Source organism: Rhinatrema bivittatum, chromosome 6 (genome assembly GCF_901001135.1).
Source record: "Rhinatrema bivittatum chromosome 6, aRhiBiv1.1, whole genome shotgun sequence".
NCBI lineage: Eukaryota > Metazoa > Chordata > Amphibia > Gymnophiona > Rhinatrematidae > Rhinatrema > Rhinatrema bivittatum.
This window is the reverse complement of record NC_042620.1, coordinates 287,946,884-287,960,079: the sequence shown is the minus strand read 5'-3', so window position 1 is coordinate 287,960,079 and position 13,196 is coordinate 287,946,884.

Sequence of the window (13,196 nt, the reverse complement as noted above, 5' to 3'; positions counted from 1 at the left end):
TGTGATGTCATCAAAGCAGTGATTTATGGTGAGAAGGCAAAAGTGACAGTTGGGGATTAATCAGTTGGAGGGCTAGGATACTGATAATGGAGGAAGGAGAAAAATTGTTCTGTTCAATTACTTGAAAAGTTTTATGCTTGCAAAGTGAAACAGAAAAAAAAAAGGAAAAGGTTTCTGACAATTTAATTGAGTGAGTATGCGAATGAAAGTGTGTTTGAGAAAGTAGAAAATGCTGAAATGGAAAAAAAAATTAAAAGGAAAAATATATCAATTTTCTTTTTTAATAAGGAAAGGTAAGGGGATTAAATTTAAGAGGATAAGGGCAGTTTAATGTTCAATAATTGGAGCAGAGCTGCGGATTTATTAAATGTACTTGTATTTAGCTATGTGATTGCTGGAAAGCACTGTTGTGAAGAAAGATTTAAATGTTTAATGCACTTGAGATCCCAATAAAAGCAATTAGGAGACAGTGCAATTACAATAGTGCAGATGTGTGGTGCAGAGGGACAGAGTGTTCAGAGTACTCACTGCCTGAAGCTATCAGAGATCACCTGCACTTATCCTCTACTGTAACCCAGAGAAAACAGCTTCTCTACATGAAGTGGAAATACCAAATCGTAAACTGTGACAGTCCCACAGATGTTAGCCTTGTGAAAAGCGCCTTTAGCCAGGCAGAATTTAAGAACATTTACTGAGAAGGGAATGTTGGCACAAGCAAGGCACTTTTAAAACTGCACATACTAAAGAAAACACCCGATTGATTACTACACACCCACTCCCTCCCACACCCCTAAAGTTAAAAAAATGAAAACATCATGCATTTAATTTAAAAAAAAAAAAAAAAAAGGTTGACTTGACTTTGAGAAATGAAGTGATCTTAAGATATCATCAGAAATCTTTTCTAAGTACATAACTTTGATGAACCAACTCTACTGGTTTCCTAATTGTTCAATTCAGTTCTACACAGTTATGTCCTGATTCCACATGGGCCATTGAAATTAAAGGTCCCAGATGGTACTGGTATAGAGGAGTCACAAATAGGCAAAAATAACTAACATACACTGAGCTGGGCCTAAATGGTATCTAAAGGGGCAGTTCAGGGCATGGTTTGGGAGGGAGATTTCATAACAAGCCTCCCCGTCCAGGGTTAGGTGATTTTCTCTCTGTACTTACTGAGGCTGTGCAATAAAACTGCTTTCTTTCTTTTTTCTTTTTTAATCAGTGTATCAGTCAGCCATGTCTGGACTGACCCCCAGCACAAACAGAACACAATTTGGGAATCACAGGTATTTAAGCCCTTGTCTTTGATCCATAACTATGAAACTCTTAACACCTTCCATTACACCTTTGCCAGCTCCTCCCCACCTTGCCCCAGCTAATGCATCTTCGCTTTTGCTCACGGATCAGCAAGTTGATGCCTCTTATGCTCTAATGCTCGGCATGTTCCCCGCCACCTCCTTCCATTTGTAGCAACCAGGGAAGGAATTAAATTACTGTAAACACCATCCATCAGCAGAATGAGGCATGACTTAGCAAGGAGCGACGGAGAAAGCTTGTGCAGGGCTCTCCCTGGGACTCGTCTGCTCATGTTGTTTCCTGCGGAGCTAAGCCATCGATTTGGGTTTTGATTTGACAGGTTTTCATGACAAACTTCACTTAAAGGGGCACCTGCCGAGACTGAATTGTGAATTCTCTGGTTGCCTTCCATACAATCCCACACTGTGCAAATGAGGAGCTCAGAAGCTGGAGGGAAAACGCTCCCTTTGATGAGGATACAATTGAAGTTCTGGAGACAGACTGTCTGAGTGTTGCAAGAGGGCCTCAAAATAACAACTAGAATTTACATCGCACCTTTCATTAAAACAAGATTCAAATGCTCCTTGCAGTTTAAAATTGAGTAGCAAACTGCTTTACAAACTGAGGTATGCCAAGCCTTGCACAAGTGACTGACAACAGCTGCAACACTGGAGATTGAGAACAGGCACATTCTATCAGATGAATAACGATATAAAAGTACATACTGTACGCATCGCTCTCTTAACGGGTGGAAGCTTATTGTTTTCACTTCTCCCATATTCATCTTCAGAGTAAAATGTAAAACTGATGTGGTGCAAATTCTTCCTTCCACAGAAGCCTCTGGCAAGCAGCAACATGAATTGAATTCCTCATGTTAGCCAACAGCCCCCTTAGCTATGTCCCAGGGATGCACCCTGTTCTTCTCATGCAACAGTACACGTGCAATTTATAAAGAAAACCTTGTGGTTTTTAAGACCACAGTTTGGGGATTCCAAAACCTACAAGAGGTCATGGTCCGAATACTGAGACAGACAGACATTGTTTTGATTTGCAAGCATGACTCACTTACCCCGTTCTATCCGATGGTTTTGGTGCACCAAAAACATTTTAAACTTAATTGTAATGGAACTAGTCAGAGATATAATAGAAGGTGTCAGCTCCTGACAAAGAAACAAATGTAGGCTACAATATCTGGAAGCTAATTAAATGGCTGGTGGGCGTGACTGGTCTGTGAAAAATCAGTTTCAAAAGCAGAACGGGGATATTGCATCATCCTATGAACTCCAGAAGAATTGCCATGCTGGGTCAGACTAAGTTCCCTCGAGCCCGGCATCCTGTCTCTAATAATGACCAATCCAGGTTGCAAGTACAAGGATAAAGCTCTCTATGGCACAAAGCAAGTATCGAGGGGAACAGTTAGATGGTAACTTTCACACTGGCATGCGGATGCACTTTGGCATATGTGTGTTAGCTCGCTCAGACCCATGGCCATTTTATAACGTGCACACATATGCACGCATGTTATAAAATAGCCTGGCCGCATGCACATGTGCACCCAATCCTAAGTGGGTGAGTGCCTAGCACGCAAATCCTAATTCTATCGCATAAGTCAGGGTGTTTTATAACCGGCGTGCATCCACACCATTGCCATTTTCACCAGCTCTCCCACCAGTTCACCCAGTTAAGAGCTAGGTACTCCAAAACCCCATAGTTTGATGGCTTGCACTCCCCCAGTTATCCCAGACCCTTTAAACCCAGCAGAAATAGTTAATTTATTTTGTTTTTTTAAGTTACACCTTCTCCATAGTCCACGTAAATCTACGCAACAGTGACCTGGGTGCGTGCCAGGGTGCATAAGTATTTATACGCACATCTCTTGGCCTCACCCTAAAATGCCCACACCCTGCCAAGACCACTTCCCTTTTTGAAATCGCGTGAGATATGCGCACCACAGGAGATAATATATGCGAATCTGGGAGGCTTTTAAAATTGCGAGTCTGACTCCCAATTTTGGCATGCACCAGGGCTTTTAAAATTCACCTTTAACAATATATTTGAGAGATTATATCTAACATACCTTGGTTTATGAGTGAGTTTCATTCCTGACATGGTGCACGCAAAGCAAACCATTTAGGAGATACTGGGCCTCATTTTCTAAGCCGCTCGCACGCGATACCAGGATGGGGGCAGAGTCGGGGTGGAGTCGGCCCCGGAAGAGGAGGAGTCGGGGCGTCACCAGGGCGGACTCTGTGCCGACGCTGTGGACAGCGAAAAGGTAGGTGCCTTTTCGCTGCCTATTTCGCTCCCAATAGCTACACCTCCTATGGTGGCACTATTGGGTGCGAAACCGGCAGGCCTGCGATACTTTAGAAAATGAGGCCCACTATCTTCGAGAGAGGGTACTTCCAGAATGACCTGGAAACTGGGAATAAATATCACCTAGAATGATCAGGAGTTCCAGAGTCATAGAAAACTGAGAAAACTGGATAGGACCAGAAAAGCTCAGAGGATAATTCTCCCTGAGGTAGGCAGATGCTAGCCGGTAGCCCTTGTACTTTTTGGCTTAAAAATGCTTGATTTTGCTTTGGAACAACTATTCCTATAATGAACAGAAAGTAACCATTCCCTACTTGCTATGTTTCATAGGGAGGACTATTTTTAAAAGCCATTTACCCTTGTAAGTGGTTATTTACCCAGGTAAGAGGGCTTTTTGAAAATTGCTCACCTTATATGTGGGTAAAAATATATGCAGTGTTTCACAATGCACCTTTTTTTACCTGCAGTTTGGCAGAGGCATTTCCGGGATAGGGTTAGGCCAAGGAAAGCAACAAAGCTGTTGTGGGCCGTGCAATACCATGCGCTGCAGCCAGCAAATGACTTAATTTGCAATTGGACGCATGTTTTGTATGTGCTTTCATAACCCCCGATGCAGTATGGGGATTAGCACGTCCAAAACACGTCTCCAATCGAGCACGTAGTTAATAGTGCTCATCACATGAGAATTCCATGTAAACGAGACTATTAGGTAATCTGTGATTCAAAAAATTTCACGCATGGCCAATGCGCCCATTTGAACGCGGCAAATTTTACGCCAGCCCAGGACTTGTGTAAAGTGTATGCCACACTCAAGGCTTCACTGGAAAAAGAAAAATTCCGCTTTCTATGATTCTTCCACTTAGTATCGTCACAATACCAAGTAGGAGAAACCACAGACAGCAGATTGCATTACTGAAAGAAAAGTCTTGAAAAAAAAATTCTAGGCACACAAAATAGACATTTCAGGCTGTGTATCTTGTATGTGTATCTTGTGCCAGTAGTGGGTAAAATGGGTGCTCGTATTAAGTATCCATTTTCTCAGCTCTCTCCTGTGCGCCCAATGCCAAGGAGGCACAAGGGAGGGACACACAATTTTCTCTAGCGCCTCCTTTTTAGCATCACCCCCCTCATTTAAATGATGCATCGCACTTCCAGGACAGGTAGCTGGGCATGCATTAGGGGAGAGGGCTCTGAATCATGAGCGCCAGTTTTATGCGAGCCAATATTACATTGGCCTGATAGTTTTGTATTTTCATATCTAAATGCATTGTTTTTCAGGGAAAAAAAAGTATATATAAGACAAGGAGTGCAAATCTCTGCAGGTACTTTTTGTTTAGGCAATTTTGAAAAGGAAAGTCCATGTTTACTTTCCCTATGAAAATTGGTGTAGCCATATAACATAATGGCGCGGTCTGTATCAAAGTCAAGTCACTTTGCTGCCCTGCTCCATGCAGTGGGCACCATTTGTGCGAAATAGGACTCACAGAAACAACACTAAACTGGTTCGCTTCCTTCCTAAGCAATAGATTTTATCAGGTAAACATCAACAACACCAAATCCGATTCAACCACACTCGAGATAGGTGTTCCCCAAGGTTCGGCCTTGTCAGCCACACTGTTCAACATCTATCTCCTTCCACTATGTCAATTACTATAAGTCTCAGCATTACATACTTTATGTATGCTGACGACATTCAACTACTAATACCCGTCACTGACACACTGGAAAATACCCTCAAACTATCAACCACATACCTAAACTCCATCAAACAACTCCTTAAGAACATGAACTCTACCTAAACATGGATAAAATGGAATACATCCTACTTGAACGAAAAGCCACAATAAACACAACAAACAACAGCAACAACAGCAATCTTCTCATCAAACTAAATCACAAAGTGAAAGACCTCGGGATCTGGATTGATCCAGAACTTAATCTAAAAAAAAACATTTTGATGAAGATAAAAAGGTTTTAACAAACTGCTAACCTTAAAACATCTAAAACCCCTCCTAAATCCACAAGACTTCAGAACCATCCTTCAATCCCTGATATTCACGAGTTTTGATTACTGCAACTCTCTCCTATTAGGCCTCTCCAAAGCCACAATATGACCACTCCAAATTCTGCAGAATACAGCTGCAAGAATTCTAACCGGCCATAGCAAATCTGAACATATAACACCTGTACTAAAAGACCTACACTGGTTACCCATTGAAAAAAGGATCGACTTCAAAGTTCTTACCATATTACACAAATCAATTTATGGAAAAGAAATTGATTGGCTGAACAATGCTATCCAAATATACACCCCACAACGAAACACAAGAGCAGCCAACAAAACATTACTTTCAATACCCACACTCACCTCCGCCAGACTTACTTCAGTCTGGGACAGAGCGATCTCCCTTGCAGGACCACGCCTCTGGAACACCTTACCAGAAAGATTACGAAAACAAGGCAACATAAAACTTTTCAGAAAACTCCTAAAAACCTGGCTCTTCGAACAAACATATAAAGATGGTATCGGATAAATACTCTCTCACCTTCACAGATCCTCCCCCCATCCTTCATGGACTCTTCCCTCATGATTAGCACTAGTCCTTAGCAATGAACTAAGCAATAACTATATTAACTAAGCTCTCTCAACATATAAAGTACCATCCCCTACTATCCTCATTTCCATCCCCTCCCATCTCCTCCCCCCCACCACTTCCCTCAGAATAATAATCACTCCTCTGCTATTCCCCCCTTATAGTTTGATATCTATGTTATATATCAACCAATTTCCCTCTACATCATTTCCCCAATATTTCTCGCTATAATTTTCCCTGTTGTGTTTTTGCTTTGTAATCAGTAATCAGTTATAACTCCAGTTAACAGTTGTGAAAAAGTCCCTCCCCCATACTATTTATTATAATATTCTTCAATTCTGCGCGCCGTTATTTGTAATAAGCTGTTACGTCTGTAACCTACTTGTTATTATGTTTTCAATTTTTCAATTTTCAATTTTCAATTTTTAGCTTGTTTTTTTTGTTTGTAATATTTTTTTTATTCATATACAACCAAATAGTACAAAAGGCAACATTAATATAAAAGTAACACCAACAGCTTACATACTTGGTTTTTCTTTATACAAGGTGGTCCAATGTATAAATTATCCTATCTCCAATCCAACCAACAAAGAAATGTTTGAAGAATAACAACATAATAAGGTCGATAAATCCCACAGCATTGTCTCCACCTGTATTCCCGTCTCATCCCAACCCATCCCCCCCCCCCCTTTTCTCCCCTTCAGCACCTTAATCTTACAGGTTAACACATCTCAGTAAGCATAACAGAAAACATAAGCAGAGATCAGAAATCAGAACCATCATCCTACCAGGACCATTAGCAAAACTGTCGCGGCATCAAAACAAATCAAATGGTTAGTCACACGTCTAAAGATATTACACGTAATATTCCTACAGAGTAACATTGCAAAGTAGAGAGTGAAGAGTGAAGGTCAGTGAAGTTCAGTCCTTGCTACTTGGAGCTGCAGGCTGACGTAGATCTTTTGGCATTAATTTTAATAATGGCTGCCAGATGGTAGTAAACAACAGCTGTTTTTTCTTGGAAAGTAACGAAATAGATTTCTGTTCTAGGAGGTATAAGTCCAACATGGCATCCAGCCATTCTTTCAGTGACGGAATCGTTGGCGATATCCAATGACGGAGAATAACCCGTAGGGTAATTAATCGACTTTTATGCAATAGATGAGGGTGGAGTCCCTGGAACCCGCCAGGCCGAGTAGGAATCCCCAAAATACAGAAAGATGCTTCCAACGTCACAGTACCATCTTGAGCCCCTCCAAGACACTGGAAAACGGAGTCCCAGAACTTGCGTATATGCTCACATGCCCACAGACAGTGTACAAGAGTAGCATTGGGTTGAGGACATTTATAGCAGGCATGGGTGGTGGAAATTCCTGCCAGAAAAGCTTTCCGCGGCCAGATAATAAGGCTATGAAGAATCCTAAACTGCAATTCACGCATATAAGAACTCCTTGCGATTATTCTGATGAAAGTCCAGTTCCTCTTAACCTCCGAAGTCGTAATATTTTGAGAGAGTAGGAGAGACCAGTGAACAGCCACCGCTGCATTTAGCCGATATGAGGTCGTGTCATGTAGAAAGTGGTAACAAGATGAAATAGAGATAATTTTCTTGGAGCATAAATGTAGAAAACGTTGAAATGGTCCATTCGTTAAACTGCTGAGTGAGGAAGAAGATATTTTCGTAATATAACTACGAATTTGTAAATACAACAAGTAATCAGCTGCAGTAAATTGCATATGTTGACAGCAATGAGTAAAAGAATACATCACAGCATTTTGTAAATCTATAAAGGGAGACAGAGAATCACAGGAAGAGTCCGAACGTAGTCTCTGTAACGGCATGCTACGTGTCCCTGCGGGGAAGTCCGGATTTCCCATCAATGGGAGACAATAAGATACCTTCCATGGCAATTTCAAGTGTTGTCTCAAAAAACGCCAACAACTTCTCATGGACCTAAGTAAAAGATTACTACTCATATGAGCGGGTATCAAGTGGCCTGGTGTATGTAACAAAAATGCCAAATGAGTAGGATGCAGTAACGCCGTTTCCAGCGAACTAAGAATAGGGTTTATCCCATATCCTAGCCACTCTCGCAGGGTAGGGAGCAGACAAGCCATATTATAAAAACGAAGGTTAGCCACGCCCAGTCCCCCTTCCTGTTTAGGTACCATCAATTTAGTATAGAGCATCCTGGCCCTTTTAGCTCCCCAATAGAACTTACTAAACAATGTTTGTATCGTTTTCACATCTTTAGTTGTCAAAAATACTGGAAGCATTTGTAAAACATATAACAGTTTAGGAAGTAAAATCATTTGTACCAGGGCTATTCTACCTGAAATGGAAAGAGGGAAGGCACTCCAGCTTTCTACCTTAGCACGAAAAAGGTGAAGGAGAGGGGTAATGTTACAGGAATACCAATTTTGAGGGTTTTGATGAAACTTAATCCCCAGATATTTTATAGTGGCTGAGGCCCAGAGCAAGGGGAAATCAGGCCATTGCTGCTTAAGGGTTCCCGTAATATCCAATGCTTCGGATTTAGTGAGATTCAATTTTAAACCAGAAAATGACCCGAAGGTCTGGATAATGTGCAGTAGAGCAGGTAGAGAGGATTTAGCATTGGACACCAACATTAACATGTCATCAGCAAAAAGCATCATTTTCTGCTCTAACTTCCCAGTAGTCACACCTGGTACCTCCACCGACTGTTTGATTGTATGAATGAGGGGCTCTAAGGAAAGGATATAGAGAAGGGGCGACAAGGGGCAACCTTGTCGAGTTCCTCTGCCCAATGAAAATATGTTTGAGGTGGAATTATTAAGGCATATAAACGCCTTGGGGTCTTTATAAAGTATCATAATGGCATTAAGAAACGGGCCAGTGATCCCAAACCTCTGCAAAGCAGTAAATAAATACGACCATGCTACCCGGTCGAACGCTTTTTCAGCGTCAAAGCTGACCAGTAAGGGATCTGGTGTACCCTGAATTCGACAGCTCTCCAATGCTACCAACAATCTTCTAATGTTGGAAAGCGGCTTTCGTCCCAACACAAACCCGGTCTGTTCAGGTGAGATTAAGTCGGGCAGTATATATTTGAGTCTATTTGCTAGAATCTTTGCAAAGATTTTCACATCTTGATTTAGGAGAGAAATTGGTCGATAAGAACCAGGATCTGTGGGGTCCCGACCAGGCTTAGGTAAAATGGTAATAGCCGCCACCTTCATGGTATCAGGTAAGATATTATGGGAAATCATATGATTAAATAAGTCAGTAAGAGAAGGGACAACAGGGGTCACTATTGATTTATAAAACAATGAATTTATACCATCAGGCCCTGGTGATTTGTGTAGTTTGAGGTCAGCTATTACCTTTGTGACTTCAATGGGAGCAATAGGTCTATTCAAACTTTCCCGTTGCTGGATCGAAATTTGGGGTAAAGATAGGTTCTCCAAGAATCTAGTCTGGTTGTCCGTGTTAGGCTTATCGGCAGCATATAGAGATTTGTAAAAGTCCTGGAAAATCTGACCCATTTCAGGCGTGGAGACTGCCAGAGTGCCATCAGAGCGCCTAATTGAGGTAATATATTTAGAGGTCTGTTTAGCTTTCATTAAGCGAGCCAATAGGCGCCCCGGTTTATTACCATGTTCAAACAATCTATGTTTAAAAGCAAACATGCTGCCTGTTGCTTTTTTGTGAAGTAAATCATTGAGAAGTTTCTGCGTTTGTCGGAACCTGTCACGCCACTGGATAGTATTATGCGTGTTCCACTGCCTTTTATAATAAGCGAGTTTGGATTCCAAATCTAAAATTTGTTTATTTTGATTCCGTTTGTATTGGATGACATACTTTAAGATGTCTCCCCGGAGGACTGCTTTAGCAGCCTCCCAGAAGAGCTGTGGCTGATCCTTATGGATCTGATTAAATTCTTCATATTGCAACCACCTTTTCTCCAAGAATTGTGCAAATTGTTTGTCTGTGGCTAACCACTCAGGCATTCTCCACTGAAAAAGGGAAGTAGAAGTGGACGCGGAACCCAACAGACAACTGACTGGACAATGATCCGAGATCACTAGTGGACAAATTTCAGAACTATCTATCAAGGAAAACAAAGGTTCAGAGAGCAGTATATAATCGATTCTGGTCTTTGTAGAATGTGCCCTAGCATAGTGGGTATAATCCCTTTCCATAGGGTGGAGTGCTCTCCATCCATCCACTAAATGTAAATTGGAACACAAAAAGGACAGACCTTTATCAGGGCCCATATCCGAAATTGGGCTATTGGAATTCCTATCTAGTGTGGAGTCTAGGAGACAGTTAAAATCACCTGCCACTATCAACGATTGCGGACCATATTCATGTAGTTTAGTAACTAAAGTAGTGAAAAAGGAATGTTGATATTTATTAGGGCCATAAATCGATGCCAGTGTGATTAAATTCCCAAACAAATATCCCTGAATAATCACAATACGCCCCTCTTCATCCTTCCATTGAGAGGTCAATTGAAATGGAACAGACTTATGAATCAGAATTGCCACGCCACAGCGTTTATGTGTGCCTGAAGAGAAATAAATTTGATTGAATCCTTTTTTATGATTAAGCTTAAGGTGTTCCTTATCTAACATATGGGTTTCCTGTAAAAAAATGATGTCCCCCCTTAGCTTATGACAATGTGCCAGCACTTTTTCCCGCTTGACAGGCGAGCCCATGCCTGCTACATTCCAAGTCAGATACTTTAGTTTAGGAGTCATGATGTAAACTCAAGCTGTGATAATGACCACTGTTCATATGCAAAACAATAGTCTCTGGACTAAAGGGATATTGTAAATTAGAGCTACCACGTCCTATCTGCCAAGAAGAAAGGAGCCCCATGAATAAAGATAGGTGACAGAACCCCAATAGAAAGAGATGCATAAAAAAGACTAAAATCAGTACAAAAGTCCAACTATCCAGCAATAAGGATAACGGTAACAACAAACAGATAACAATCCCCTCGATAAGGTGCTGACCCTCCCCCCCTTCCCTCCACCCCCTCCCTCCCCTGCTTACATCCCCTACCCTCTCAGCAATATCGAAGTCACGCTCTATAGATAGAGCAGGAGCCATTATTGTGAGTGTTCAGGTGGCAGGCCCCAATTGTAGGTAAAATGTCATATAGCAATGCCATATCAAATGCAGTCATGTCCCATCCAACAAACAAAAACCGCTTATATAGTCAGCAACTATAAAAGAAAAAAGAAAAGCCACTAGTTTGAGCATAAAATGAAACCGCCGTCTGGATCAAAGACGGCCTGTAGGTTATCACTCCGGGTCATGTGGAAGAATAGTTTGAACAAATTTTTGTGCTTCCGGCAAATTTTCAAATACCTGAGCTTGCCCATTATTCCAGATTCGGAGTTTTGCAGGGTATTGCAAAGAAAATCTTATCTGCTTCTCGGCCAACCGGGTACAAACAGGGCTGAATTCTTTTCGTTTGGCGGCAACTCTGGCAGAGAAATCTTGAAATATGCGCACCTGCGCACTCTGCATTTGCAAAATCGGGGTTTTACGAGATATTTGCCAAATTCGCTGTTTGTCGGCGTAGTTAAAGATTCTGGCAATAACCACCCGAGGACGGCTATTTTGCGCCGAACGTGCCCCGAGGCGGTGGGCCCTCTCAATTTGTAGCGACTTCAGCTCCTGATCCTTTAAGGCCTCCGGGAGCCATTTTACCAAATAGGCAGCTAAGTCGGTATCAGAGATCGATTCGGGGACGCCGACAAAGCATAAATTATTACGGCGGGAGCGGTTTTCAAGCTCATCAAGTTTGTCCTCATGAGAGCGTATCAGCTGCTCCAGTTTGTGGATTTTACCTTCCGCCGCCAAGGCCCCATCTTCGGTGGCAGACATTCGCAGTTCCAGATGATCTACACGAGGAGGGAGTTCCAGAAGCGCTGCCTGCATAGAACTTAATTGCTCCGATATTTTATCTAATTTAAGCGCCAGAGCTTCGTTCACTGCCGAAGTCACCGCTGCTGTTATCGCCGTCAAAGCCGAGTCGTCGGTCAGGGCAGACTGCCCCTTGTCTGTACCGGCGGCCATCTTGTCCTCAGCAGTTTTTGTTTTTTCTTTATCTTTTTTGGCCAGTTTAGCAGGCATGGTGGCTGGCGATTTATGCATATATCGATCGATATTCATAAGCCTCGTCACTATGGCCGATCAAATGTCCAAAATTGGTGCGGATGTGGGCTGATATGGTTAGATTCAGCGGCCTGCCACCTGGAGCTGAGCTAGTTGCGACCAGCCCAGATCACCACATCACGTGACTCCCTTTTTTAGCTTGTTATATGTAATGTTGTTACGTCTGTAAACCATTGTGAAGGCTTGCTCCAAACAACGGTATATAAAAACCGATAAATAAATAAAATAAATAAATTTGTAAAGATGCAGGTACCAGGGCAGCAGGGCGTGGACTTCACACCTGCCATTAGCATTCTTTTAGCCGGACCGGAGGGAAGGGGTTAAGTGGAAGCTGGGCAGGAAGAACCCCAGTCCTGGCATATCTTTACAGGGAGGTGGGAGGGGCCTGGGGAGTCCCAGCTGGATAGGCCCAGGCTCCGGGATTAATTTTAGGGACAGGAATTAGGGACAGAGGGGCTGGCAAGGTTCAACTAGGCCTAGCTTAACCAAACTGGGCAGGCCCCAAACCACACATTGGATTTTACAGGGCAGAGGGCAGTTGGAGGTAGGGTTGCCAACTGGCTCCAGATTTTCAGGACAGGTTGATCCAGTGCTGGTTGTACTCACCTGCTTGCAGGTACTTATTGTCTTGCTTTTCTTAGCAAATGCAATAGGGAAATCAGAATAAATCCCAGCATACGATGGGGTAAAACCAGCACTGGATCAACCTGTCCTGAAATTCTGGAGCCAGTTGGCAACCGTAGTTGGAGGGCTGTGGAAGGATGACATTTTTTTGTTATGGGTTTTTTTGGGGAGATTTTTCAGTTCAGAAAATG